The sequence below is a fragment of the Ursus americanus genome, chromosome 3 (genome assembly GCF_024610735.1).
Source record: "Ursus americanus isolate L20-20 chromosome 3, mUrsAme1.1.p, whole genome shotgun sequence".
Lineage (NCBI taxonomy): Eukaryota > Metazoa > Chordata > Mammalia > Carnivora > Ursidae > Ursus > Ursus americanus.
Window position 1 is genome coordinate 71,493,019 of NC_142129.1, and position 27,604 is coordinate 71,520,622.

At 37.0% G+C, this 27,604-nt stretch overlaps 1 long non-coding RNA gene and 1 pseudogene across 3 annotated transcripts in view; both read left to right on the top strand.

The window, feature by feature from the left end:
* The window catches only part of LOC123789316 (uncharacterized), a 345,463-nt gene that overhangs the window by 290,561 nt on the left and 27,298 nt on the right, over positions 1-27,604 (top strand). For all 3 annotated transcript variants that reach the window (XR_015724028.1, XR_015724027.1, XR_015724026.1), the window contains 2 exons: positions 13,777-13,917; positions 14,708-14,795. This is a non-coding gene — a long non-coding RNA (uncharacterized LOC123789316). The remainder of the gene's footprint in view (positions 1-13,776; positions 13,918-14,707; positions 14,796-27,604) is intronic.
* LOC123788703 (Y-box-binding protein 1 pseudogene) lies at positions 23,717-26,198 on the top strand (annotated as a pseudogene).

Below are 27,604 nucleotides of genomic sequence, written 5' to 3' on the forward strand. Positions count from 1 at the left end.
TTCAGAACCTGTAATGGCCTGTGACAAGAGGCAGCAGTAAAGCGGGGAAGACGGTACAGGAACACACAGGTAGGACTACGTGCACAGATGACCACGTCCCAGCTTAAAGTCTGCCTCCTCCTCCCCGCTGACATCTCTGTCTCTCCCTCTTCTCTCTCTCAGAGCTGTTCAGGATAGCGGGGCTTCCCATGTTCTTCTAGTTTTTTTATTACTTAAAATTATACTAACTTTGTGCTTGTTGGTCTTAATTTACTTGAGATTACAAAAATGGCAGTAGATATTCTACAGCTTTTTAGAAATTGTGCTCTCTGGTGGCGTGAGCATTGCTTTCCATTTCAGCGCAAATGTTCCCGCACTTGGGTGCTTCTATTATAGTTGGGTAGAACGAAAATTCTTTAAATTCTTATTTCTTGTTGATTATGCACCATGTTCAAGTCTTTATGAAAATAGTTGTCTAAATTTGTGTTTAAGTTTTAAATTGAGTTTGGACATTTGGAAGATGTAATGTTTTGCAAAATTCTAGTTCTGTTCACATCTGTTTATCATCTATTTTACGTCATTAACATGAGTATGTTTTCTGTGGGAGTGAGGCTTAAAAATACTAAAGGCTATTTAGGATGAAAACTGTTGAATCAAAGAAGTTAAAACTCCCCTCAGATTCAACGCAAGTCTATTCCTAAACTAGTTTTATAAGTACATTTCAAAGGAAATTGTGTTTTTAGGACCTTTAATGTAGGTGACACATACGGTCTAATGGATTTGGCAATAAAGAAAAGTGGAAAAATATCATTATGTCAGAGATTAGCAAGAAAAGAAATGCAAATGAAATCCTTTAGATTTGCTTATGTATTCTTTTTTTTTTTTTTTGCCAAATAGTAGAATAAAAATCATTTTTGATCCCTTATTAAGAGTCAGGTGTGCAAAACTGATGGGGTAGGAGATGATCAATCTCCTTTGCAATAAAGGAAACTAACATGTTTTTTGCAAATGAATACTCTTAGCAGTGTCTGCATAGTAATTGAAGGTACTCAGTTTTTATCTGAAAGTAAGCAGAACTATTTGGAGTCATAGGAAGTGAGAGAGAGAGAGAGAGACTGTGTGTGTGTGTGGGGGGGGGGGGTTGAGATTTTTTTCTCCCCCATGCGTTTTCATTGGCTTTTGGCTTCTTACGGCTGGGAGCTGGCCTGGGCGTGGAGCCTTTGCTTGCAGGAGACACTGGTGCTTGGGAGAATGTGGTCAGTGGCAAGTAGTCCTAGAAGGTAAGGGCTCTGAGCCCACACACTCGTGGTGCCTTCCTTTACTAGAGCATTAAGCACAGCAAGAGGATGGTGGGCTTGGGGCGGGGGACAGGGAAGAGAGGATTTAATGTTGGAGGAGAGAGAATGCTCAGTCCGGGCTCAAATTAGTCACCTGCTGGGCAGCAACAACTATGAGATCTTGAAGCTTCACTCAGTTCCTTTAGCTGTAACTCTGGAATGAGGGACTCTTCTTCCTTTGATAATCTCTACCTGAAAGTGCCTGTGTGAAACCCAAAACTAACCTTTCTATACTTCTGACACTGTTCTGTGTAATCTCACACTGTTAATTCTGTGTCCACTGATTCCGTTCTCCTCCTTTACCGCAGTTCACCTGGGAACACATGTCTGGACCACTTCCTTTGTCTTTCCTATAAAGGATTTTCCCAAATCGTGGACCAAAGACAAAGGCAGCACATGAGATGACATGAGCTGACTCAAAGGGTATTAAGTAATAACCTATCACACTGTGAAAATTCATTTCTATCTCCTTTTTACTCGTAATTGGTATTATTTTAGGTTGTGGCAAATTTGTCTTCCCAGAGTTGCTGGAAAAAAATATTTTCACAAATTAAGAACAGCTCTCAGGAGCTGAAGCACTGCTGAAGTACCCTCAGTAACACTGGCTTAAATACAAACATTTAAAGTTGTCTTTATTTTAAATACTTTATTTATTTCCTTTTTTTTTTTTTTTTGAGCAACTTCAGATTTCTAGCAAAATTGAGAAAAAAGTGGAGAGATTTTCCTTCTGTGTCCTGCTTGCTCATGTGCACAGCCTCCCCCACTATCAGCATCCCCCACCAGAGTGGTCCATTTCTTACAATTGCTGAACTTACATAACACATCATTAAAATGCATCCTTATGGTAATTTTCCATTTATTATGCCAAATAATACTAGGTTTTGTATAGTAGAGATCTCATTTAAATATGCCAGTTCAAAGAAAAGTATTACACAGTAGTACAGGTGATAAACTAACATGGGAAAAATTCTGGAGGTGGTTCTTGAATAACTGAAGTTTGGAAAACACTCATCTTTTGTTTCCTTTTGCTTTTCTTTATTTTTCTTCATAGGGTTCTTGAGTGGGTCCCATTTGTTTCAGTGGCATAAATAGTGCCGGTATATTGAAGCCTCCCAAATACATGTCTGACTTCTGAGCTTCTGAGTCCTTATGGGGCTGTTAGAGTACCCACAGGCTCGCCTGGCCAAATGTGAACTCATTTTTTTAAATTATAAAACTGTGCTTCCTCAGGTGTTCCCAGTCGTGATTAATGGCATCTGCCCCCTCTATCCCCCTGCCCCAAGTTAGCAACCCAAGAGATTGACTTACCTCACCCTCTCCCATCCCATTTCTTCCCATACAGAATCCTTCTCCAAATTCTGTGGCTTCTTTTTCTTCAGTCTCCTTTGAGTCTGTTCTCTTTTATGTATATCAACAGTGCTGAAACTCCAGCCCTCACAATTGGTCTCTTGGACCGATATACTTGATTCTTAACTGAATTCTCTGCCTCCTTTATTGATTTCCCCCTCTGTCCGTGGTGCTCACCACCACCTAAGTTATTTTTGTACAGTATATAAATCAACACATGCCATTCCATTGTTTAAAAGCCTTTGGTGGTTTGCACTTGCTTTCTTGAAATGATAGACATTCCCTTACTTGATATGTGAAGCCCTTCGCGGTCTGCCTTTTGACTACTCTTCCATTTTTCATTTCCTGACCTCCCCTTCTGATTTCCCACCTCACACCTTGTATTATGGCAACATTACAGTTTCCTAGTGTAGTGATTGTGTTAGACCTCTTTGCCTCTGTACACATGACTCCATCTACTAAAAAGGAAGTCCGGATAGTGTTTAAAAGCAAAGTATTTGGGTCATTGTTACTTTTAAGTATGTGATTTTAGTCAGATTACTTAACCTTCTTATGCCTCAATTACTTTATGTAAAATGGGAGTGTGTACTAAGAATAATACACCTCCCACAGGTTTGTTTTGAGGACACAGTGCTTAAATATGTGAGGTTCCTAGAACAGTGCTGGAAACACACGAAGTGCTGTATGAGTAATTACTGTCACTCTGAATACCTTTTCTTCCATGTCCACTGAGTGAACTCATACACATTTTTTTTCATTTTTGAAATTGCTCATTTTATTTTATATAGTATAATGTATAAAAATGTCAAATACAATGTTGGATAAAGGACTAATAATTTATAAGATGTTCATGTTAATGATGCAAACATAATTCAAACACAGCGAACTTAAGAGGAAATTAAATAAAATGTATTTAAATTTTTGATAAATTATAATTAAATGTCAATGTTAATTTTTTAGAAAGTATCTCTCTTAAATGATTCTTTTTTAATTAGTTAAAATTTCACGAATTTTTTGGAGTTATTGCTGGAATGAGACAGATTTCATCCTAAATCCTATTTTCTTTTCTGTAGATGTAAATCATAAGAAACTTATAGAAGAATGAATAGATAAAATAAATTGGATAAGTAGATAACTTGGAATGAAAACTTTTTTTTTAAATTCTTCAGGCTCTATTAATCAACTTTAAGTACACGTTTTTAAATTACCTGATCATTTAATTTTATTTCATTAATTCAAATATATTTGTTTAGATGATTTTCAAATATTACTTTCATTTTGGATTATCTGCTTTTACAAACTTAATACTTGTACATAAATATGGTTTAATAGAGTAAGTTATTGTCAAAAACAGTTCTGTTAAACTTATTAAAAGTCTATCATAATTACAATCTTACTACTTTCCAGCTGGTCTCATCTTTTCACTACAAATAGAATACAGCATGATTTTTTTTTTTAATTTCCAGTTAGCATACAGTATAATATTAGTTTCAGGTGTAGAATTGAGTGATTCATCACTTAATATAACACCCAGTTCTCATCCCAACAAGTGCCCTCCTTCATCCCCATTGCCTATGTAATCCACCCCTGGTCCAGCAACCCTCACTTTATTCTTTATAGTTGAGAATCTGTTTTATGGTTTGCCTCTCTTCCCCCCACCCCCATGTTCATTTGTTTTGTTTCTTATATTCCACATGTAAGTGAGATCATATGGTATTTGTCTTTCTCTGACTGACTTATTTCACTTAGCATAATACTCTCTAACTCCAACCACATCGTTGGAAATGGCAAGATTTCATTCATTTTTATGGCCGAGTAATATTCCACTGTATATATGTGTATGTATATCTACAGACATGTGTGTGTATGTGTGTGTGTATATATATGTGTATATATACGTATATATACATATATATACACATATATATACACATATATATATGTGTGTGTGTATATATATATATATATATATATATATATATATATATATATAAAATACATACATACATACTGTATCTTTCTTATCCATTCATCAGTCCGTGGACATTTTGGCTCTTTCCATAGTTTGGTTATTGTTGATAATGCTTCTATAAACATTGGGCGCATGTACCCCTTCAAAGCAGTATTTTTTTTTTTTTAATCCTTTGGGTAAACCCCTAGTAGTGGAATAGCTGGATCGTGGGGTAGTACTATTTTTAACTTGTGCAATCTCCGTACTGTTTTCCAGAGTGGCTGTACCAGTTTGTATTCTCCCCCAACAGTATAAGTGGGTTCCCCTTTTTCCACATCCTTACCAACCTCTGTTGTTTCCTTTTGTTAATTTTAGCTATTCTGTCCGGTATGAGGTGATCTCATTGTAGTTTTCATTTGTATTTCCCTGATGATGAGTGATGTTGAGCACTTTTCATATGTCTGTTACCTCTCTGGATGTCTTCTTTGGAAAAACGTCTTCCTATCTTCTGCCTATTTTTTAATGGGTATATTTGTTTTTTGGGTGTTGAGTTTGATAAGTTCTTTATATATGTCATTTGCAAATATCTTCTCCTGTTCTGAAGCTTGCCTTTTAATTTTGATTGTTTACTGTGCAGAAGCTTTTGATCTTGAAGTCCCAATAGTTTATTTTTGTTTTTGTTTCCCTTGCCTCAGGAGATGTGTCTAGTAAGAAGTTGTTGTGGCCGAGGTCAAAAAGGTTACTACCTGTGTTCTCTAGGATTTTGATGGTTTCCTGTCTCACATTCAGGTCTTAAATCCACTTTGAATTTATTTTTGTGTAATGGTACAAGAAAGTGGTCCAGTTTCATTCTTTTGCATGTTGCTGTCCAGTTTTCTCAACACCATTTGTTGAAGAGAGTATCTTTTTCCCATTGGATGTTCTTTCCTGCTTTGTCAAAGACTAATTGACCATATAGTTGTGGGTCCATTTTTGGGTTTTCTATTCTGTTCCATTGATCTATGTGTCTGTTTTTGTGCCAGCACCAGACTGTCTTGATCAGCGCAGCTTTGTATGTAACTTGAAATCTGGAATGGTGATGCCTCTGGTTTTGATTTTCTTTTTCAAGACTGCTTTGGCTATTCAGGGTATTTTGTGGTTCCATACAAATTTTAGGGTTGTTTGTTCTAGCTCTGTGAAAAACACTGGCGGTATTTAGATAGGTATTACATTAAATGTACAGATTGCTTTGGATAGTAGAGACATTTTAATAATGTTTGTTATTCTAGTCCATGAGCATGGAATGTTCTCCCATTTCTTTGTGTCATCTTCAATTTCTTTTATAAGTGTTTTATAATTTTTGGAGTACAGATCTTTTATGCCTTTGGTTAGGTTGATATCTTAGGGTTTTTGGTATGATTGTAAATGGGATTGATTCTTTGATTTTCTGCTGCTTCATTATAGGTGTATAGAGGTACAGCATGTTTCTGTATGTTGATTTTTATCCTGTGTATTTACTGAATTTGTGTATTAGTTCTAACAACTGTTTTATTGGAGTCTTTTGGATTTTCTACATAGTATCATGTTGTCTGAAATACTGAACGTTTGACTTCTTCCTTGCTGGTTTGGATGCCTTTTACTTCTTTTTGTTGTCTGATTGCTGCGTGTTGAATATGATTTTGTTGTCTGATTGCTGAGGCTGAACTCCTATAAATTCTTTTTTTTTTTAATTTTTAAAAAATTTTATTATGTTAGTCACCATACAGTACATCCTTAGTTTTTGATGTAGTGTTCCATGATTCATTGTTTGCGTATAACATGCAGTGCTCCATGCAATACGTGCCCTCCTTAATACCCATCACCGGCCTATCCCATTCCCCCACCCCCCTCCCCTCTGAAGCCCTCAGTTTGTTTCCCAGAGTCCATAATCTCTCATGGTTCATTCCCCCTTCTGTTTACCCCCCTTCATTCTTCCCTTCCTTCTCCTACCAATCTCCCTGCTATTTCTTATGTTCCATAAATGAGTGAAACCATATGATAATTGTCTTTCTCTGCTTGACTTATTTCACTTAGTATGATGATCTCTTCTAGTCCCATCCATGTTGCTGCAAATGTTGGCTAATCATTCCTTGTGATGGTTGAGTAATACTCCATTGTATATATGGACCACATCTTCTTTATCCATTTGTCTGTTGAAGGGCATCTCGGCTCCTTCCACAATTGTCCTATAAATTCTTAAAGACAGATGCAGTATCACCTCCTCTGAAATTTGTACTTAGTCTCTGGGGGCATATTGTTTCCCTTCCAGTGTGCCTACACTGGAAATACACTGTACTTATTTGAGCAAATCTCATATTCCATTGTATTTCTTTTTCTATTTTTCCCATTATTAGATTGTGAGCTTCTGGAAAGAAAGGATTGTATTTTACTTATTTTGGTCTGCAAGGAGTATGTACTTAATTTGTCAAATGAATGAATAAATACAGAAAAGTACATGATCTTTAAAAAATGTTTTTTATCCGGGAAAATTTCAAAAACACAAAGTAGATACGCTCATACAATGAACTGTCATATACCCCAAATGTAGCTTCAACCATCAACATAGTACCATTTTTGTTTTTTCTATTCCTTTTTTGATAGAATATTTGAAAGCAAATCTCATTCATATTTTTATTTACAAGTCTGTAGATACCAGTAACAGGTAAGGACTTAGTTTAAACAAAACCGCAATGAACTAACTGACAGTGATTCCTTTATTATCTAATACTCATTTTGTTTTATTTAGTTTTCCCCAAATATCTTTGAATTGTTGGTTGCATTAGGATCCTTCCCTCCAAAGTGTATGTATTGCATTTACTTCGTGTCTCTAAACTCTTAATGTCAAAGAGCATTCCCTCTTAAATACCATTGAATCTTTAAATAAAATAGATCATTTGTCCTTGAGCATTCCCCACATTTGGGGGTTAGATGACTGTGTTACTATATTATTTAACATACTCCTCTTTTCCTATATCCTGTAAAAATTACATCTAGAGAATTGATTAAATTCAGGTTCAATTTTTGTAAAAGAATATTTCATAGATCCTAGCATGTATCTTCGATTACATGATATCAGTAGTAACATGATGTCAGATTGTTCAGTGTTAGTGATAAGATTTCTCAGTGGGGTTTGGGTGGTATCAACCTCATCTGTCCATTTTAAAAAGTTCCTCATCATCCTTTAGCTTAATATTTTAGCAGCCCATGAGTGATCATTGCCTTGACCCATTATTTCATTAGGAGTTGCAAAATGGTGATTTTTCCCCCCCTAATTCTACCATGTCTTCTGCTTGTCTTAGCTGTGATTTTTATAAAAAGAAGATTGTCCCCATTTATTTTTTTTTCAATTCTCTTAAGATGCAGTTCATTGAAAAAAGTGAAGATAAATGCACCAACTTTCCTTTTGAAAATTTTTACAATGATGGGATGTATGCTGGTAATGTCTAAAGGTGATCAGTGCAATTTTTTTCGATCATGATTTTGACCTCATGGCATTTTATATATTTACTATGTTTCATTCAATTGCAATCAGTATTCTTTATGATACTCAGATTGTTTTAGCTTTGGACTATGGGAGGTGTTCAAGGTACTCCTGAGTCCATTTTGATATGTCTTCAGACATCTTACCTAGTATCCTTGCTTTTAGGCACGGCAAGATACTCTCTTGTTCATTTCTTGCCCCAGATTTGGAATTATTCAATTGTCCCATTGTACTTACTTCCCTTATGTGTGAAATGGTATTTAGAGATGGTAATCTGAGTCCTAGAGTGAGATAGCATTGCTTCCAGTCTCTTTCAATGGACAGAAGTAGGAAATGGATATTTTATTGAAAGAAAAATCATGAGATCATACTTTTATTTTCAGTTTAAATGAAAGATTACAGGTTTTTTTTTTAACCATTTTACTTTTCTTAATAACTCTTGTTCTGAAAATGGTTCCTAACTATATTACTATAATTAGATATGTGCTTTAATTTAATATTTTATAGTGGTTTCACTTATAAAATGCCTGTAGTACTAATAAAAGAATGAATACATTCTGTTTACCTTTCTGTGTCTATGCATGTGTGTATTTGGTCTTCAGGATATTCAATTAAAATTCTGTGTCTTAAAGCCATTTACAGTTATTCATCTACTTCTGATTATGCCACAAACACCACAAATAGCTAGATTTTTCTTCAGGTTTTTTTTTTTTTTTCCATTTTCGATGACCTTTGTTTTCCTAAATTTATTTTAAAAATTATGAGGATAGTTTCATGGTTTGACACTTGAATTTATAAAGCAAGGAACATTTAAAGATACCTAGGTTCTACCCTTGCCTTTCTCCTCCCCCCACCTTTTTCTTTCTCTTTTAGTAGTAACTTTGAAATATAGGCAAATCTGTTCATGTATTTGTCTACTCTTTCTTTCACAAAAGTAGCATGCATATACTTTTTCAAAAAATATTTAAACTTTTAAATTTTTTTCCTTTTTTAAAAATTTAAACTCAATTAGCATATAATGTATTATTAGTTTCAGAGGTGGAGTTCAGGGATGCATCTATCTTAATGTAACACCCAGTGCTTATTAGATCATGTGCCCTCCTTAATACCCGTCACTCTGTTACCCTATCGCTCACCCCTCCAGCAATCCTCAGTTTGTTGCCTGTGATTAAGAGTATCTTATGGTTTGTCTGCCTCTCTGATTTCATCTTGTTTTATTCTTTTGCTTCCTTCCCCTATGCTCCTCTGTTTTGTTTCTTAAGTGCCACATATGGGTGAGATCATATGATAATTGTCTTTCTCTGATTGACTTATTTTGCTTAGCATAATAACCCTCTAGTTCAATTCACATCATTGCAAATGGCAAGATTTCATTTTTTTGATGGCTGCATAATATTCCTGTGTGTGTGTGTGTGTGTGTGTGTGTGCGCGCACACACGCGCACGTGTGTGTATGTGTGTATACCACATCTTCTTTATCCATTCATCTGTCCATGGACATTTGGGCTCTTTCCATAGTTTGGCTATCGTGGACATTGCTGCTAGAAACATTGGGGTACAGATGCCCCTTTCGATCAATACATTTGTATCTTTGGGGTGCAGTTGCTGGATCATAGGTTAGCTCTATTTTTAGCATTTTGAGGAACATCCATACTGTTTTCCAGAGTGGCTGCACCAGCTTGCATTCCCACCAGCAGTGGAAGAGGGTTCCCCTTTCTCCATATCCTTGACAATGTTTGTTTCCTGACTCATTAATTTTGGCCATTCTGACTGGTGTGAGGGGATATCTCATTGTAGTTTTGGTTTGTATTTCCCTGATGCCAAGGGATGTGGAGAATTTTTCCTGTGTCTGTTGGCCATTTGGATGTCGTCTTTGGAGAAATGTCTGTTCATGTCTTCTGCCCATTTCTTGACTGGATTATTTATTCTTTGGCTGTTGAGTTTGATAAGTTCTTTATTGATTTTTAAATACTAGCTCTTTATCTGATAAGACATTTGCAAATACCTTCTCCCATTCTGTTGGCTGTCTTTTGGTTTTGTCGACTGTTTCCTTAGCTGTGCAAAAGCTTCTTACCTTGATGAAGTTCCAGTTGTTCATTTTTGCCTTTGTTTCCCTTGCCTTTGGAGACATGTCTAGCTAGAAGTGGCTGTGGCCAAGGTGAAAGAGGTTGCTGCCTGTGTTCTCTAGGATTTTGATGGATTCCTGTCTCACATTTGGCCTTTCAACCATTTTTGAGTCTATTTTTGCGAATGGTGTAAGAAAATGGTCCAGTTTCATTCTTCTGCATGTGGCTGTCCAATTTTCCCAGCACCATTTGTTGAAGAGACTGTCTTTTTTTTTTCCATTGTATATTCTTTCCTGCTTTGTGGAATATTAGTTGAGATAGAGTGGATGGTCCAGTTCTGGGTTCTCTGTTCTGTTACATTGACCTATGTGTCTATTTTTGTGCAAGTACCATACTGTCTTGTTGATTACAGCATTGTAGTATAGCTTGAAGTCTGGAATTATGATGCCAGTACACTTTTTATCTTAAGATAATAATTGATTCACATGTATTTGTAAGAAAGCCTACAGAGTGATCCCATGTAGCCTTTATTCAGTTTCTACCAATGGGAACATCTAGTAAAACTATGACAAAATGACAACCAGAGTACTAACATTAGTACAGAATGTTCCCATCAATACAAAAATTCTTCAAGTTGCCTTTTTACAGCCACACGTACTTCCTTCCTGCCCCTACCTTCATCCTTACACTCTGGCAGTCATTTATCTAATGTTATCTAAAGGAAATTCTGTGGTACATCAACTTTTGGGATTGGCACTTTTCCATTCACCATAATTCTCTGGAGATTCATCCTAGTTCTTGAACGTATGAATTTTTCATTCCTTTTTATTGTTGAGTAGTAATCCATGACAGGGATATACTGTAGTTTGTTTAACCATTCACCCATTGGAGGACAACTGGGTTGTTGTCAGGTTGTTCATGAATAAAGCTTCTACAAACATTTATGTACAGGTTTTTATGTGAACCTAAATTTTCATTTCTCTAGGATGAATTTCCAGGAGTGCAATTGCTGGGTCAAACTGTAGTTGCATATTTAGTTTTTAAAGGAACAAAATGTTTTCCAGGATGGTTGTACCATTGTATATTCCCACCAGCAATATAAGAGTAATCCAGTTTCTCGGCATCCGCATTAGCATTTGGTGTTATCACTATTTTTTGTTGAAGCCATTTTGTGACCTCTCACTGTGGTGTCAACTTGCATTTCCCTAACGGCTAATGAATGTTGAACATCTATCTTTGCATGTGTGTACTTGGTGTGTTAGTCTGTACGGGCTGCTATGACGAAGTACCACAGACTAGGTAGCTTATAAACAACAAAAATTTATTTCTCATAATTCTGGAAGCTGGGAGTCCCAGGTCAAGGTGCCAGCGTGGTCACATTCTGATAAGAGCCCTCTTCCTGGTTGATAGCTGGTACCTTATCACCGTGCACTCACATGGTAGAAAGGCTACAGTGCTCTGTGGGGTCTCTTTAATAATAACACTAATTTTGTTCTTGTGGGCTCCACTTTCATGATCTAAGCACACCCAAAGTCTTCACTTATAATACCAGCACATTGGGCATTAGGATTCCAGCTTTTGAGTTGAGGGAGGACACAAACATTCGGACCATAGCACTTGACATCTGTTTCTATAATGATGTTTTGTTTTTTGCCCATTTTTAAATTAGATTTTTTTTACTGTTCAGTTTTGAACATTCTCTGTAGATTGCAGATACTGGTCCTTTTACTTTACAAGTATTTTATCCCACTCTGTAACTTGTCTTTTCATCCTCTTAACAGAATATTTTGCAGAGTAAAAGTTAACTTTGGTGAAGGCAAATTTATTTGCTTTTTCTTTTATGGATTGTACTTTTACTATTCCATCAAAGAACCCCTTGTCTAACCCTAGATCCCCCCCAATTTTCTCCTCTTCCCAGACATTTTTACAGTTTCACAATTTAGATTTAAGTCTACAATCCATTTTGGGGTTTTGCTTATTTGTTTAAGGTGTGGGACTTAGGTAAAGGGTTGTTTTCTATAGATGTCTAATTGTTCCAGAACCATTTGTTGAAAAAGCTATCTTTCTTCTACTGAATCACGCCAGTGCTTTTCTCAAAAGCAGTTGTTATTTGTTTGCATCTGTTTCTGGATTCTTCTGTTCCATTGGTCTACGTGTTTATCCTTTGGTTAATACCATATCATTCTAGTTCCTTGTCTTGAAATCAGGTAGACTTACCGCTTTATTCTTTCTCAAAATTGTGTTAGCTATTCTAATTCTTTGTCATCTCATATAAAATTCAAAATTAATTTTGTCTGTATTTACAAAAAATCTTAGAGATTTTTATGCAAATTTCATTAAAGCATATATAAATTTGAGGAAGAATTCCCATCTATGCTATGTTGAATCTTCCAACCCATAAACACATATGCTTCCCCATTTATTTAGCTCTTCTCTTTTTGTAGTTTTCGTCATACAAGTCCCATATCTTTGGTTGTAATTAAATGTATTGTTATATTTAAATCTATTTTTTTAATAGAACATAAACCAGATAAGAGAGCATGAGTGGGAAGTGGGGTGCAGAGGGAGAGGAAGAAAGACAATCTTACACGGTCTCTATGCCCAGCATGGAGCCCTACACCAGGCTCAATCTCATGACCCTGAGATCATGTCGTAAGTCAAAGTCAAGTTGGATGCTTAACCGACTGAGCCACCCAGGTGCCCCTCTACTTCATTTTTTGGAAGGGGGTGATTATAAATGCTTTAGTATTTTTATTTCAGTTTCTATGTGTACATTATTTATAGCACTACAATTGATTTTTGTACTTTGATCTTGTATATTTGACCTTAGTGAAGTCACTCATTTGTTACAGAAGTTTTTGTTGATCTTTTGGGATTTTCTTTTCTTTTCTTTCTTTTTTTTTTTTTTTTTCCCCCTTATGTAGATAGTCATGCCATTTACCAGGAGGGGTAGTTTCCCCCACTGCTCACCTTTCCGATTTGTTATTTCATTTTCTACTTTCTAGGGCTGACTAGGATTTCTCCTACAATGTCAAATGCGAGTGGGGAGAGCATGCATTCTGCATTGTTTGCAATGGGAACAAGGGAGAAAGTATTCAGTCCATCACTATTGCGTGTACTGTTAGCAGTAGGATTTTGTATATATTCCTCATCACATTGAGGGAGTTCCCCTTTGTACTTTTCAAAGCACTTTTGTCATGAATAGAAGTTGAAATTTGTTAAATGCCTTTTCTGCATTGACATATTTTTCTTTTCACCCTGTAATTTGGTGCATTTTTTTTTCTTGTGGGGAATCTGTACATCTCCTAACAATTGTTAATTGAGTAAAGAAAGTAATGAAATTGTTAAGCTTAGATTTCCACAAATTAGAGTATGTGATAGAATTGTGGTGGATTTCTGCTGGAAATTGAGGACTATAGATTTAGGGGTTAGAGTCAGACCTTATTCTTCTTACAGTAAGTATGTAGGTACACAATCTGGTATGTAGGAGTGTGTTTATTTCTGTATTTTTATGTAACCAAAACACAGGAACGTGTAGTAACAAACCTTTAATGCCTGCCTCTTTCTCTTTTTATTTTTCCTTTTCTCCCTCACCCAGTTATTCCTTTAATGAGTGAATGGCACCTGCTCTAAAACATTCCGGACCCTCACCCTAACTGCACTGTTGCCACTTTCTCCTCTAGAACATGAAATTTTCCCCATCTTCCCACTTGTGCTACTTTACTGAAGGTGCTGAAAGGTAATTCTCATTCTTAGTAAATAGATGTTCTGTAAGAACAGTTATCAGTGCTCATGTCTATTTTGTTCACTGTTGTGTGTGAAGTAATAGCTTAGTATTTGGTATATAATTGCTTAATACTTGATGAATGGATCAATTAATCCAGTAGTAGCTAGATAGGAAGCACTGTGCTAGCCCCTAAAAGACCTTTATTATCAGAAAGTTTTTTTTTTTCCCCTAGGGGCTTATGATTTTGTTATAGAGATAAAGTGTATTTTCTTAGATAGTATAATAGATTATAAAAAACAAAATGACTGCTGTAATTAGTGGGCTGGAATTCAAAGATGAGCCAGAGCCTGTGGGTTTTTCCATAGGGGGATGATAGAGCAGAATTTGAATGGGAGGAAAAAGGAAACATGTGGCCTTCTGCGATAGCTACGTGCAGCTCAGCGCATGTGAGCTCAGCTCAGTAGGTTCATGCGAAAAAATAGTTGATAAGAAAATTTGGATTAGAGGGTTGACTTCTACCCTCCCCCCCACCCCAAATTTTGAACCAGACTTGCATACCTGGAATAAATCCCCCTTGGTCATGGTATATAATAATTTTGATATTTTACTGAATCCTATATATTAACAAAGTTTTTTGCATGTATATTCTTGAAAGGTATTAGTCTATAGTTTTCTTAGTACTGTCTTTCTCTGGTTTTGGTTTTCAGAATAATGCGAACTTCGTAAAATGAAGTATTCTCTGTTTTCTGGAAGAGGTTGTATAGAATAGGTGCTAATACTTTTCCTTTTTCTTTAATTCTAGAAAAAGAAAAAAACAGATGGACCAGAATATCCTCTTCTGGGAAGTTGTTAAATTATAAATTCAACTTCCTCTATCATTTCTTTTTAGGGTGGGTATGCTGGTAACAAGTTCTTTTAGTTTTCCTTCATCTGAGAATGTTTTGATTTCCCCTTAATTGCTGAGATCTGTTTTCATTTGATGTAGGATTCTGGGCTGACAATTCATTTCTTTAAGCATTTGAAAAATGTTGTGCCACTTATTTCTGGACTCCATGTTTTCTCGTAAGAAATATACTGTCATGCAAATGTTTTTCTCCTACAAGTAGGTGTCATTTCTCTCATGCAGCTTTCCAGATCTCTTCTTTGTTCTTTTCAGAAGTTTCACTCTGATGCTTTTTGTTTGGATTTCATTGAGTTTGTCCAGTTTTTAGACCGCTTAGCTTCCTGAATATACAAGTTTATGATTTTTGCCAATTCAGAAAAGTTTTCAGCCATTATTTTTTTCAAATAATTTTAGTATTTTCCTTAAGTCAATTAATTAACATATAGTGTATTACTAGCTTCAGAGGTAGAGTGGTTCATCAGTTGTTCAGCCCTTATTTGACTACATTTTTAGCCTTATTCTTTCTCCTGTAATTCTGGGACTAGACTTCTTGCATGTTAAATATTTTGTTATAATCCCACATCTATTTGAGTTTTTGAAAGAGAATTGTTTTTTCTTTTCTCTTCTCCATCTCATGGAATTATTGGGAGGACTAGAGATAGGAGCTGTAGGGTAAGCTTCCAGAACCACTCCCAGATGCACACTGCTGATTTGTCCCATTCATGAAAGCATAGTTGTCCCTATGAGAAACCACACAGCCTTTGCTGCCCCTGGACTAGCAAAATGGATGCCCCATATCCAGCGTGTGTCCCTACATATCTTACTCCTGAATCAAAGTCTCATATTAGTGTATTACACTAGTATACCCATGCATCTATCTGCCCCCCAAGCAGATAGTGCCCAAACAGCAAGGGGGGCTGGGAAATGTAGGCTCCCCCTGCCCACGAGCTTTATCGAGGTGTAATTGACATATAACAATATAAGGTTAAGGAGTACAACATGGTTGATTTCATAGACTTAAATATTGTGAAATGATTACCGTAGTAGGGTTAGTTAACATCTCTAAAACCTCATATAATTATCACTTCATTTTTATGGTGAAAATATTTAAGATTTACTCTTTTAACTATAACTGCCGTAAGTTACCAACTTATCTTTCAACTGAAAGTTTGTAGTACTTGACCAACATCTCCCTATTTCCCTCACACCCAACCTGCCTCAGCCTCTGGCAACCCAACCAACATTCTACCCTGAGTTCAGCTTTCTTAGATTTCACATATAAGTGATAGCATACAATATTTGTTTGTCTCTTTCTGACTTATTTCACTTAGGATAATGCCCTCAAGTTCCATCCATGTTGTTGCAAATGGCAGAATTTCCTTCTTTCTCTTGGCTGAATAACCTATCATTATATCACATGGTACTACATCCTTTTTAATCATTCATCCATAGATAGATAGGTTATTTCCATATCTTGGCTATTATGAATAATGCTGCAGTGAGCTTGAGAGTGCAGATATGTCTTGAAGGTCCTCTGAAGATTTCTTTTGGATATATACCCAAAAGTGGGATTGTTAGACCATATGGTAATTCTATTTTTGAGTTTTTAAGGAACTTTCGTACTGTTCCCATAGTGACTGTATCAGCTTAAATTTCAGCCAGCAGCGCACAAGGATTCCCTTTTCTCCACATCCTTGCCAATACTTATCTTTTGTCTTTTCTGTTATAGTCATTCTAACAGGTGTGAGGCTATATCTCCTATCCTTGTGGTTTTAATTTGAATTTAACTGTTGATTAGTGATTTTGAGAATCTTTTCATGTGGTCGTTGGCCATTGTCATCTTTGGAAAAAAAATATTTAGTTCCTCTGCTCATTGATTAATCAGATTGTGTTTTGCTTGTTTTTCTTCTAAGCTGTAGCAGTTCCTTATGTTTTATGGATATTAGCTCTTTATCAGGTATACGGTTGGTAAATATATTCTCCCATTCCTTAGGTTCTTTTTTCATTTTGTTAATTTTTTTCTGTGGAGAACTTTTTAATTTGATATAGTCCCACTTATTAAATTTTTACTTATATTGCCTTTGCTGTGGTGTCCTATCCAAAAAATCATTTCCAATACCAATTTTAATGCATCCGAATGGGAAAGGCAGAAGTAAAATTGTCTCTGCAGATGATGTGGTCTTCTATAGAAAATCCTAAGGATTCCACCAAAAAAACTGCTAACTAATCAAATTCAGTAAAGTTGCAGGATTCAACCTCAACATACAGAAATCCATTATGTTTCGCATATACTAACATGAAGTATCTTAAAACAATCCCATTCACAAATAGCATCAAAAACAATGAAATATTTAGGAATAAACTTGACCAAGGAGGTGAAAGATCTGTACACTGAAAACTGGAAGAAATTGAAGACACAATAAAGTGGAAAGATCTCTCCTGTTTGTGGATTTGAAGAATGAATGTTGTTTCCATCTTAGATCTTGTTAAATTGTCCATACTACCAAAAGCCATTTATAGATACAATGTAATCCCTATTAAAAATTCCAAAGGCATTTTTCAGAGAAAGGAAAAAAAACCCCTAATATTTGTGTAGAATCACAAAACACTTTAAACAGCCAAATCAGTCTTAACAAAGAAAAACAAAGCTTAGAGGTACCATGTTTCATGTTCTCAAACTTATACAAGGCTAAAGTAATCAAATCTGCATGATACTGGCATAAAGTAGACACATGGACCAATGGAACAGAATTAAGAGCCTTGAAATAAGTCCTTGTATATATAACCAACTAATATTTGACTAAGGATACAAGAATACTTAATGAGAAAAGGATAAATGTGTTGGGAAAACTGGATAATTAACTGCAGAATAATGAAATAGGGCCCTTAATTGATACCACTCAAAAAAATTAATTTGGAATAGATTTAAGATTTAAACACAAATATTTCTTTTTAACGTATTTTTCTCTCTGTTCAGATGGAATAATTTCTGTTGTTCTATATTTCAGTTTACTGACTATTCTTTTCCCTCCATCCTACTGTGGCATCCATCCATTAAGTGTTTGTTTGTTTGTTTTTTAGCTTTGGTGGTTTTTTGTTTTTGTTTTTGTTTTTTTTTAGAACTGAAAAACACAATTTTTTTTTTTTTTTTTTAAGTAGGCTCCACACTAGTTGTGGAACCCAATGGGTTTGAACTCATGACCATGAGATCAAGACCTGAGCTAAAATCAAGAGTTGGATGCTTAACTGACAGAGCTACCTAGGCACCCCAGTTTGAGAAATTATGTTTTAATCCTGTTAAGTGTTCTTTAAATATGTGAGTTCATTCTCTTTATTCCAGGAAAGTCTCCTTCCATTATAGTTGTCAGTATTTTGTTCCACTGATTGGATTTTCTTTTAAGAATTTCTTATATATCTATGTTGCATGATTTTTTGCCTGTTTTCTATGGTTATTACTTTCTCCAATTTTTAAAATTCATTCCTTTTTTTACATTCTTATTTTTTCTTCTTTATTTCTTTGGAGGTTCATTCTGTGGTATCTGTTTCTTCTTGTATGCCTTCTGGTTTAATCTACGTTTCTCTCCGTACATCTACATCTGTTGCTTAACCATCCTTAAATGCCTCAACATTTATGATGATGTAAAATTCAGATTTATGTTTCATTTGACAGCTTCTATAATTTTCTTTCTTTTGTAATAATAGATCCAACTTTTTGTTCTCCAGCCATATTTTTTCCTGATGTGATTTCATTTTCATAAGTATATAATTTAGATTCCATCTTAGATCTTGCAGTTAAGCTCAATTAAAAATATTGCAATTTTTTCATTGTTTATATTAAGAAAGACAGTTTCCTGTATTTTAGGAGGAAGTGCCTGTTTAGCAGAAATTAAGATCAAGATTGCTTTTCCAGGTTCAAAACTAGGTTTCCTCTTTGGTTTCACCGTAATAAATTTTAGAAAATATTTATCTGCATAGCTGTATCTTATATCACATTTGCAGCTTTTTTTCTTTGGTTAGAAGTCTCTTTTTATTATATATATATATATAAATAATGTATGTGTGCGTGTGTATGTGTGCGTGCGTGTGTGCGTGTGTGTGTGTGTATATATATATATATATATATATTTTTTTTTTTTTACCTTGAACAAATGGTGATCTGCTCTGATTGGTCTCTGTTCATTGTAGGGTTTTAACTATTTTGACATCCTGGATGGTTCAGGCTGCCTCAATACCTTCAGAATTGTGCAGTCCTCTTATACACATCTACATATAGGAACCTGTGAAGCTTCCAGTGCTTATGACTGTCCTATGTGTCCATTTGAGTCCCCCACTTTGAGTGGAGACCTTCTTTTTGAGAATGAATACCTGTTGGCAATTTCTGGCTTTCTTGGTTTTTAGGAGCCCACCAAGATTTCCTTTGCATTCCCTTTTGCTTGTTCTAGCATAGCTGCTGTTTTCCCTAACTTGCTGCTGTTAGTGTTTTATAAATATACTTGCTCTTTTACTGGGACTTCTGGGATAATTTATCATTTCATTTTGTAGTCTCTTCTGTTTATTACTGCCTAACAAATACGTCCAAAGTATATTGTCTTAGAACAACAATTTATGTATACTTTCAGGTCATGGTTTGAGGCATGGCACAGTATGGGTGTTTTTGTTTCTGTTTCACACTGTTTGCGACTCCAGGTGAGATGACTGGAATGGTCGAGAGTTGGAATGTCGGGGAGCTTGCCGAGCCTCTTTCTCTCTCCACATGGCTCACTAGGCTTCCGCAAACTAGAGTGGCCTCAAGGTATTTGAAGTTCTTGCATAGCAGCTAAAGTCTCCAGGAGATCAAGATGAAAGCATCCAGATCTCTTTAAAGCTAGGCCTGGAAATGGCATAGAGCCTTTTTTTTTTTTTTTTTTTTTTTGCCTACTGTTACTCAAAGGAGTCACAGGCCACAGTAAACTCAAGGGCAAGGCAAATAGATCTGTCTCCTGATGGCAGGAATGCCTAAGAACTGTGTCCTCCTTTAACTCACCATAATAACCTAGTTAGCCTTTTGAAAAATAACAGCTTTATTGAAGTCTAATTCACCTATTCTGTAATTCATCCATTTAAAATGCACAATGTAATGATTTTTGGTATGTGAACGGAGTTGTGCAACTCGTGCACAATTTTAGAACATATTTATCACCCCAAAAAGAAAACCTGAACCAATTAACAGTGACTTGCATTTCTGTTGGTTTTTTTAAAAGGGATTGGGAGATTCAAAAAATACGGCATGGGACTGCCACCATTTTGTTCAAACTTGTGATAGGTTTTTATTTAAAGGGAATATTTCTGGTTTGAGATATGTATTATTGAGACGAAGGCACAGATGCAATTTTAAAAATACATCAGTAATATGAGATTTTACCTTTCCTATTTTCTACCAGATGTTATAGGGAACAAATGAAAGGATGAAAATAAAAACAGTTTTAAAAAGTTGAAAATCCATTCTAAATATATTATTTATTATTCCTCAAATATTAAACAGAGGAAAATGAAGTATTTTGAGAACATATTACCATAGATTTTGTGTATTTCTCAGTAGTTACAGTATCAGTCTTCCTGTATTAAATTATGAATATACATATTCCTCACATTTAAAGCAGTGAATGCTAAAAATTTTTCCAGTGAAGTGAATGTTCACCTTTATAGTTCTGTTTTTCCTTGAGAACCAATTTAAAAACTGAACTTAAAAATGGAGAAAACACATAGGAACAGGAGTGGGGGTGGGTTGTAGGGCAGTGCCTCGGTAATAAGCACTCGGTCCTCCAGTGCTGCTCCTACCCTGCCCTTCCCCCACACCTCCTCCTTCTCCCAGCCTGGACCTCTGCGGCAAGGCTGCCTACGTGCCGCGGTTGGATGACTGTATGACTGACAATTTTCCTAAATTGGGTTTTCTTAAAAGGGAGAAACTGGATCTTCTCTCACTGAGGATTGGGGTGATCATGCAACAGGTACTACCAAATTGTGATGCTTTTGTCTTGGAGACATGTTAAGCAGGACCGGCCATTGGGATAGCAGGTATACATTGGGCTACTCCCGAGCAATCAAGGTGTATGGTCCCTATCTAAAGATACATCTTACTTTATCTTTTGAACTTTTTCTGAGTCACTTGGTACCTGAGGAATTGGGTACGGCTCTCGTTTGGTATAGTCTTTCAACAAAGACTAGTCTAGTTGAGCAATGGCAGCGGGGAGGAGGATGGGTTTATAGTGAGGTACGCCTCCACCCATAGGTAATGGAAACACAACATACTCACTAATTTGAAGAGAAAGCTTCAGCGACCTGCACCTTCCAAACCTGACTAATTGAAGGACTTTTTTTTTTCTTAATTGGATTCACATGGAAGTCATTTGGTTTTTTTGTAAAATTATGCCCCAAAAAATCCCTAATACAGCATGAAAGAGTGTCTGCTATGAGCAGGCAGTTTAAATTCTCTCCCCAAACTTGATTCTCCATTTCTCTACTGCTGGAGATTATCTTGGGCTCAGTATGTGTCTAACCTTAGTTTCTTATACATTAAGGATTCTAGTCCCTGCCTCACAGGGTTATGTGAAGGCATATCAAGGTGAAATATGCAAAATGCCTTCTATACTTAGTCTTATTTAAAGTCTTAAATTATATAGTAGGTCTTACTGTTCACTGGTGAAGCATTTGGGCTCCAAAATGGAGATTTTTGGTTCTAAATTGCTGTTTTATAACTTATTTAGTGTGTAGCTTATATACTAACCTCACGAAACCTCTGTTCTGTCTGTAAAATGAGGATGAAACCAATGCCTTCTTCGCAGGATTGTTTTAAGAACTGAAGGGTATGCTATATGTAAATATTGTAGCCTAGCACCTAGAAAATGCTAAGCAATTATAGGTGTTAGTTATTATTAATAGGATCATTGTTCATGTTAGTGCTGACAATAGAAAAGCAGATGAGAACATTTACTTCCCCAAGGTTTAATCAAGATTGTTCTTTGTTACTTGTTTTCTACAGAAGTCTGACAAAGATTGGAGGGTTCCCCCCCCCCCCCCAGGCTCTGTGTCTGTTCTTTTCATGTACAAATATGGTTTTCTTTGGTACATTGGCATCTTAAATTCTGAGGCCGTAAGAGACCAGTTGGTGAGAAAAGGCTTACCTGTTCGTTGTTCTGTCAACCTGTCCATGAAGCCCTACTCTGTCAGGGCCCCGGGCTTGTTGGATATACTGGCATAGAGGACAGTGTATCCGCTCTGTCTCCACTCCTGGACCCAGCACATTTTTTGCCACTGACTCCGCATAAGCCTGGACTCTTGGCGCAGACAGGATCTAATTCCCCAACGGAAGAGGTACCACTGACCTAGAATCACGGCATTGTGAAGTCCCGCCATTCGATCCTCTGGTTTTTCTCAGCTGTGTTGTGAGCATCTCCTGTCTGACTGTCATGGTGCAGTGCGGTTTCATCTGTTTCCTACCACTGACCTAGATCCTCTTCAAAACAGACCATAATGTCAGAACTCTGTTCTTAGTTCAAGATTAGAGACTGCTATCATAGCTGGGGTGAGGCTAATCTGGACTCGCTTGTCTATAAAGGAATCTATAACTCTATAAAGACATTTTCCTTTTTGTTTAAGCGCTCAGGGTATGTGTTACAAAGGTCTCTGCCTTCTGATGTATAAAGAAACAGCTTGTTCATTTCTGACAAGTGATCTGATCTTTGTCACAAGCTACTGGCTGGGTTGAAACAGTCCTCTTCAGGTGTATGTTCCGTTTTTCAGAATTCTACTTTTTCTATTTCTCCCCAAGATGGCGTCTGCATATAAAAAGGAGCTCACGGTCTACCTTGGCTTCAGAGAAAGGGCTAGAGTTGTGTGTGTATTCTTATGCTACTCTCTAGATTTTTGCTGGGTTCTACAGCAATTCTTCCCAGCCTGTCCTAGCTAGATTTGCTGGCGTCCTCTGCTGGAGTTTGAGGCTGAAGAACATGGTATCTCTCCTTCTCTTGGCTTGGACAGAACCTGGGGTCCTATCTACCATCTTGACCCAACTTCAGTTCTTCCAAGTACAGTGGCTGCCACAGAGGCCTGGCTGTGATTCTCTTTTGCTTAGTAGCCTACATGCTCTGCTAGTGAGGTGTTAATAGGTGTTAACCCCAGCTGATCATTCCATCAATTACCAGACAGCGCATCAATTAACTTCCATGACCCTCCTTAGGGCATGTGAGAATTTCTGGATTCCTTCCATGACCTTATAGCCAAATTGGAGATCTCCACTGAGGCCCTGTCTCTCCCCAGCTCTGCCATGTCTCTGACTTCACACTGAAACCCTTCCCTAGGTTGGCTGCTGTCCTTCCCAACTGCCAAAGCTAATGAGGAGGAAAAAACCCTCCAGAGTTACCCTCTGGAGGGTAACCCTTTGTCCTTAGATAACTTTTCAGACCTTTTCTTTCCTCTAGAACCTTTATCACTTCTCTTACTCTCATTCTCTGCTAATGATAATAAAAGAAAAACAATCAGAAGACGGTTTGCCTTGGTTTACCCTTTCTTATGTTTCTACCTATGTATATCAAAGCTCATGTGTTTTCCCTTAACTCCTTTATATGAATGAACTGTGTAAATTCCTAGCAAAGGAAATGCCTCTATTTGTGCACAAGGTCTCATGCCCTTATCCTTTTAAGAACTTTATGGTGATTCTCCTTTCTCATTCTTGCATCCTCCATTCTCTTTCTGTTGAACTTTTGCATGAGCATATTAGTGATTTCTCCTAACAAAACAAACTGCCTCTATTTTTTTTTCCACCTACTCCCCTCATTTCGTTCATTTATAGCAAAGCTCCTAAAGATTTGGCTCTGTGCATTTACTCTAATTCTTTCTTCTCTTCTGGACTGAACCTACTGAAGTCAGATTTCACACCTGGAACTCTTAAGAATGCTTGTGGTCTTCACCAGTGATCTCCAGGTTGGCTAAATCCATTGCATTTATTCAAATATCTTAAAGATGATTCAGAATTAACATGTCTCAACCTGAACTCCTCATCTTGTCATTCCCATCTCAAAATCAACATCCTCCTTTACTTCTTCAAAATAACTTTTCTATATGGTACTGGAGTGGTGGATACATGACTCTATCCATTTCATAAATCCATACAAAATGTTTGGTTTTAATTTCATAGGATAAAATACAAAGCAATAAAAATTCAATGATGGCACTTCTTTATTCAAACTCCAAAGTTTGAGCCAAAGTCCTTATAGTGGCCTACAGGTCCGTTCTGCTTTAGTCCTACTGCACCATTTGTAGCTCAAACGTAGAAGACACACTCTTGTTTTAGGATCATTGTACAATAGCCAAATAATGTAGACTAATACTGTTAACTTCAAAAAAAAATTGTATTTTCTGGGTGCCTGGGTGGCTCAGTCATTAAGTGTCTGCCTTCGGCTCAGGGCGTGATCCCAGGGTCCTGGGATCGAGCCTTGCACCGAGCTCCCTGCTCCTCCCTCTCCCACCCCCCCCTGCTTGTGTTCCCTCTCTCGTTGGCTGTCTCTCTCTCTCTGTCAAATAAATAAATAAAATCTTTAAAAAAAATTGTATTTTCATAATTGGCCTAGTATGTGGCTAGTTTTTTTTTTAAATGGCCAAGGGGCATTTTAAAAGGAGTTTTATCTCTAGTATGAATTTCCAAAACCAAATTTATTATTAGTCATTCTCTCTATAGCATCATTTTACTTTTGACTACTTAATCTGTCAAATAATGAGAAAGGATATGAAAATATGTCACAACATCGAGAGTTTAGTATTTAACATGATCAGGCCTAGAATGAACCAATTAATCCAAAAGATCTGTTAAGGCTGGGAATAGAGTCTGATACAGAGAGGGAGCGGAGAGCAGACCCCAGAGAGCCCTGAACAGCCCCACCGCCCTCGCTGGCCTAGTTACCATCACACCTGGGGAGGCAGCCGCAGCTGCCACCGGCTCACATCGCTGGCGCCTGCTGGCAGGGACAAGAAGGTCATCGCAAGGAAGGTTTTGGGAACAGTAAAATGGTTCCGTGTGAGAAACAGATATGGCTTCATCAACAGGAATGACACCGAGGAAGATGCATTTGTACACCAGACTGCGATCAAGAACAGTAGCCCGGGAAGCACCTTCACGGTGCTGGAGATGGAGAGACTGCGGAGCTGGATGTTGGGGAAGGAGAAAATGGTCCGGAGGTAGCAACTGTGACCCGCCCTGCTGGAGCTCCAGTGCAGGGCAGTAAATATGCAGCGGACCGGAACCATTCTAGACACTCTCTGCGGCGCAGGGGTCTGCCACGCAATTCCCAGCAGAATTACCAGAATCGTGAGAATGGGGAGAAGAGTGAGGGATCGGAAAGTGTCCCCAAAGTCCAGACCCAACAGCGCCAGCCCTTCCGTAGGCGACGGCTCCCACCTTACTACATGCGGAGACCGTCTGGGCGTCGACCACAGTATGCCAACCGTCCTGTGCAGGGAGAAGTGACGGAAGGTGCTGCCAACCAGGGTGCAGGAGAGCAGGGTAGACCAGTGAGACAGAATATGTATTGGGGTTGTAGACCACCATTCCGTAGAGTCCTCCTCCCCAAGGACAGCCTAGACAGGATGGCAATGAGGAAGGTAAGGAAAATCAAGGAGATGAGATCCAAGGTCAGCAGCCACGTCACTGTCGGTACCGCCACAACTTCAACTGCCAACACAGACGCCCAGAAAACCCTAAATCACGAGATAGCAAAGAGACAAAAGCAGCCGATCCACCAGCTGAGAATTCCTCCACTCCTGGGCTGAGTAGATGCTGGATTACCATCCCTACCATCATCCAATTTAGTCACAGCATGATGGAATGAAGATGAAACTCCAGTAATAAATGAACAGAAGGTTGGAGATGAAGACCTTAAGTGCTTGCTTTTTTGCCCATGGACCAGATAAATAGAGCTATCTGCGTTATCTGTGTAGCATGGGACTTTTATTGTTTTTCCTAAAGATGTCTCTTCTTGGTAATGACAAACGTGTTTTTAAAAAAGCCTGATTTTTCTCAGTATACACTTAAAAGTTTTTAAATTGTTAAATATCTGGTCAAGTTGAGATTTTTAAGAACCTCATTTTTAATTCATAATAAAAGATTACAATTTGATTTTTTTCAAAAAAGTCAATAAATGTCAAATACCCGTTAACAAAGATCTTAAATAATTAAAAAAAAAAAAAACAAAAACCTAGGGATAAAGAGAAATAATGTATACATGTTGAAACTGTTTTCTTTTTTTTCTTTTTCTTTCTTTTCTTGTTGAAAACATCACTTACATTTATTTGCTAATCTTTTTTTTTTTTTTAAAGATTTTATTTATTTATTTGACAGAGATAGAGACAGCCAGCGAGAGAGGGAACACAAGCAGGGGGAGTGGGAGAGGAAGAAGCAGGCTCATAGCAGAAGAGCCTGATGTGGGGCTTGATCCCATAACGCCAGGATCACGCCCTGAGCCGAAGGCAGACGCTTAACCGCTGTGCCACCCAGGCGCCCCTATTTGCTAATCTTTTGATGCAGGGCCAAAGCCTTAGCGTGTGGGCCCTAACCTGGAGTTATATTATTTGTGTGGCTTAACCACACCTATTATGTAAGTTCTGTCATTTTAATTGGATTTTTAAAGTGGAGAGTTCAGAGACATTTTTGAAAGTGATCTGAGTATAGAGTAATGTAAAAACCTACACACAATATTTGATCTAATATTTACATTTGTGTCCCCACACCTAACTTGACAGTGTTTAGAGAGTCACATTGATAGAGGCTTTACAAACTCGTTAAATTTTAAGTATAAACTATTTTTACATATAATTAATACATAGTATTTAATATACACTAGCAGTTTCAATATCAAGTACTACAGATGTAAACATATCTGGGAACAAATATGACTGAGCCTTGGTAAGCATACAGTTCAATTTGTGGGAATAGAAGGATACGAACATGCAGTGGGAGCAACCCATCAGTGGTTAGTGTTCGGAATGCTATGGATAGGTCAGCATGTTTTGCAGAGAAATAGAAGTTGTCTGTTCATCTAGGGAGTCAGTTAAGAGGGCTCTTGCTGCATTACTGTGTTTCTGTTAATGTCAGCTTTTATTTTCAACACTTTTTTGCTTTGTTTAATGCTTTATTTGATGCATAAAAGTTGAAGTTGATGACAGTTATAGCCTTTGAGCTTTGCTCTTTCATACATAAAAGTAACATTCTTTGTTCCTTTGAAGCTTTCACGTCAGATTTGAATTTGTCTCTTACTGTTACTGCAACCTTTCTTTAATGCTCCTTATCTCTTTGCTTTGTGTTCTGTTATAGAGTTTCTTTGATATTTTTCACTTTTGTAACTTGGAAGCCTCCAAATTGCTAGAGATCGATTTTAAGAATTTAAAAAACTTTCTGGATTCTGGATTACTCAAATCAGCTTCAGTAACTGTCAACTTTGCTCTTTTAGATGAAGTGTTGGCAAATTTCCAATTTTTTTCACTCTCCTAACTTATATTTTGTAATATGTTTTCCATAATCATGATTCTTTATATAAACACACACACATTCATGTATGTGCACACTTAAACACACGTGCACACACTCAAACATACTTAATGCCCACTAATAAATTCCTCTTTTATTCGCTACTTATTTAGGTTAATTTACTCATGTATGACTTCAGAAAGCTTCCTCCCCCTGCAGTGGCACATAAACAATGTACTTTTCACACCATGTTTTTATCTGAAAAATTTTCTTAAATTGCTTATTTTCCAGAATGGCAATTTAATAGACTGTAAATTTCATGA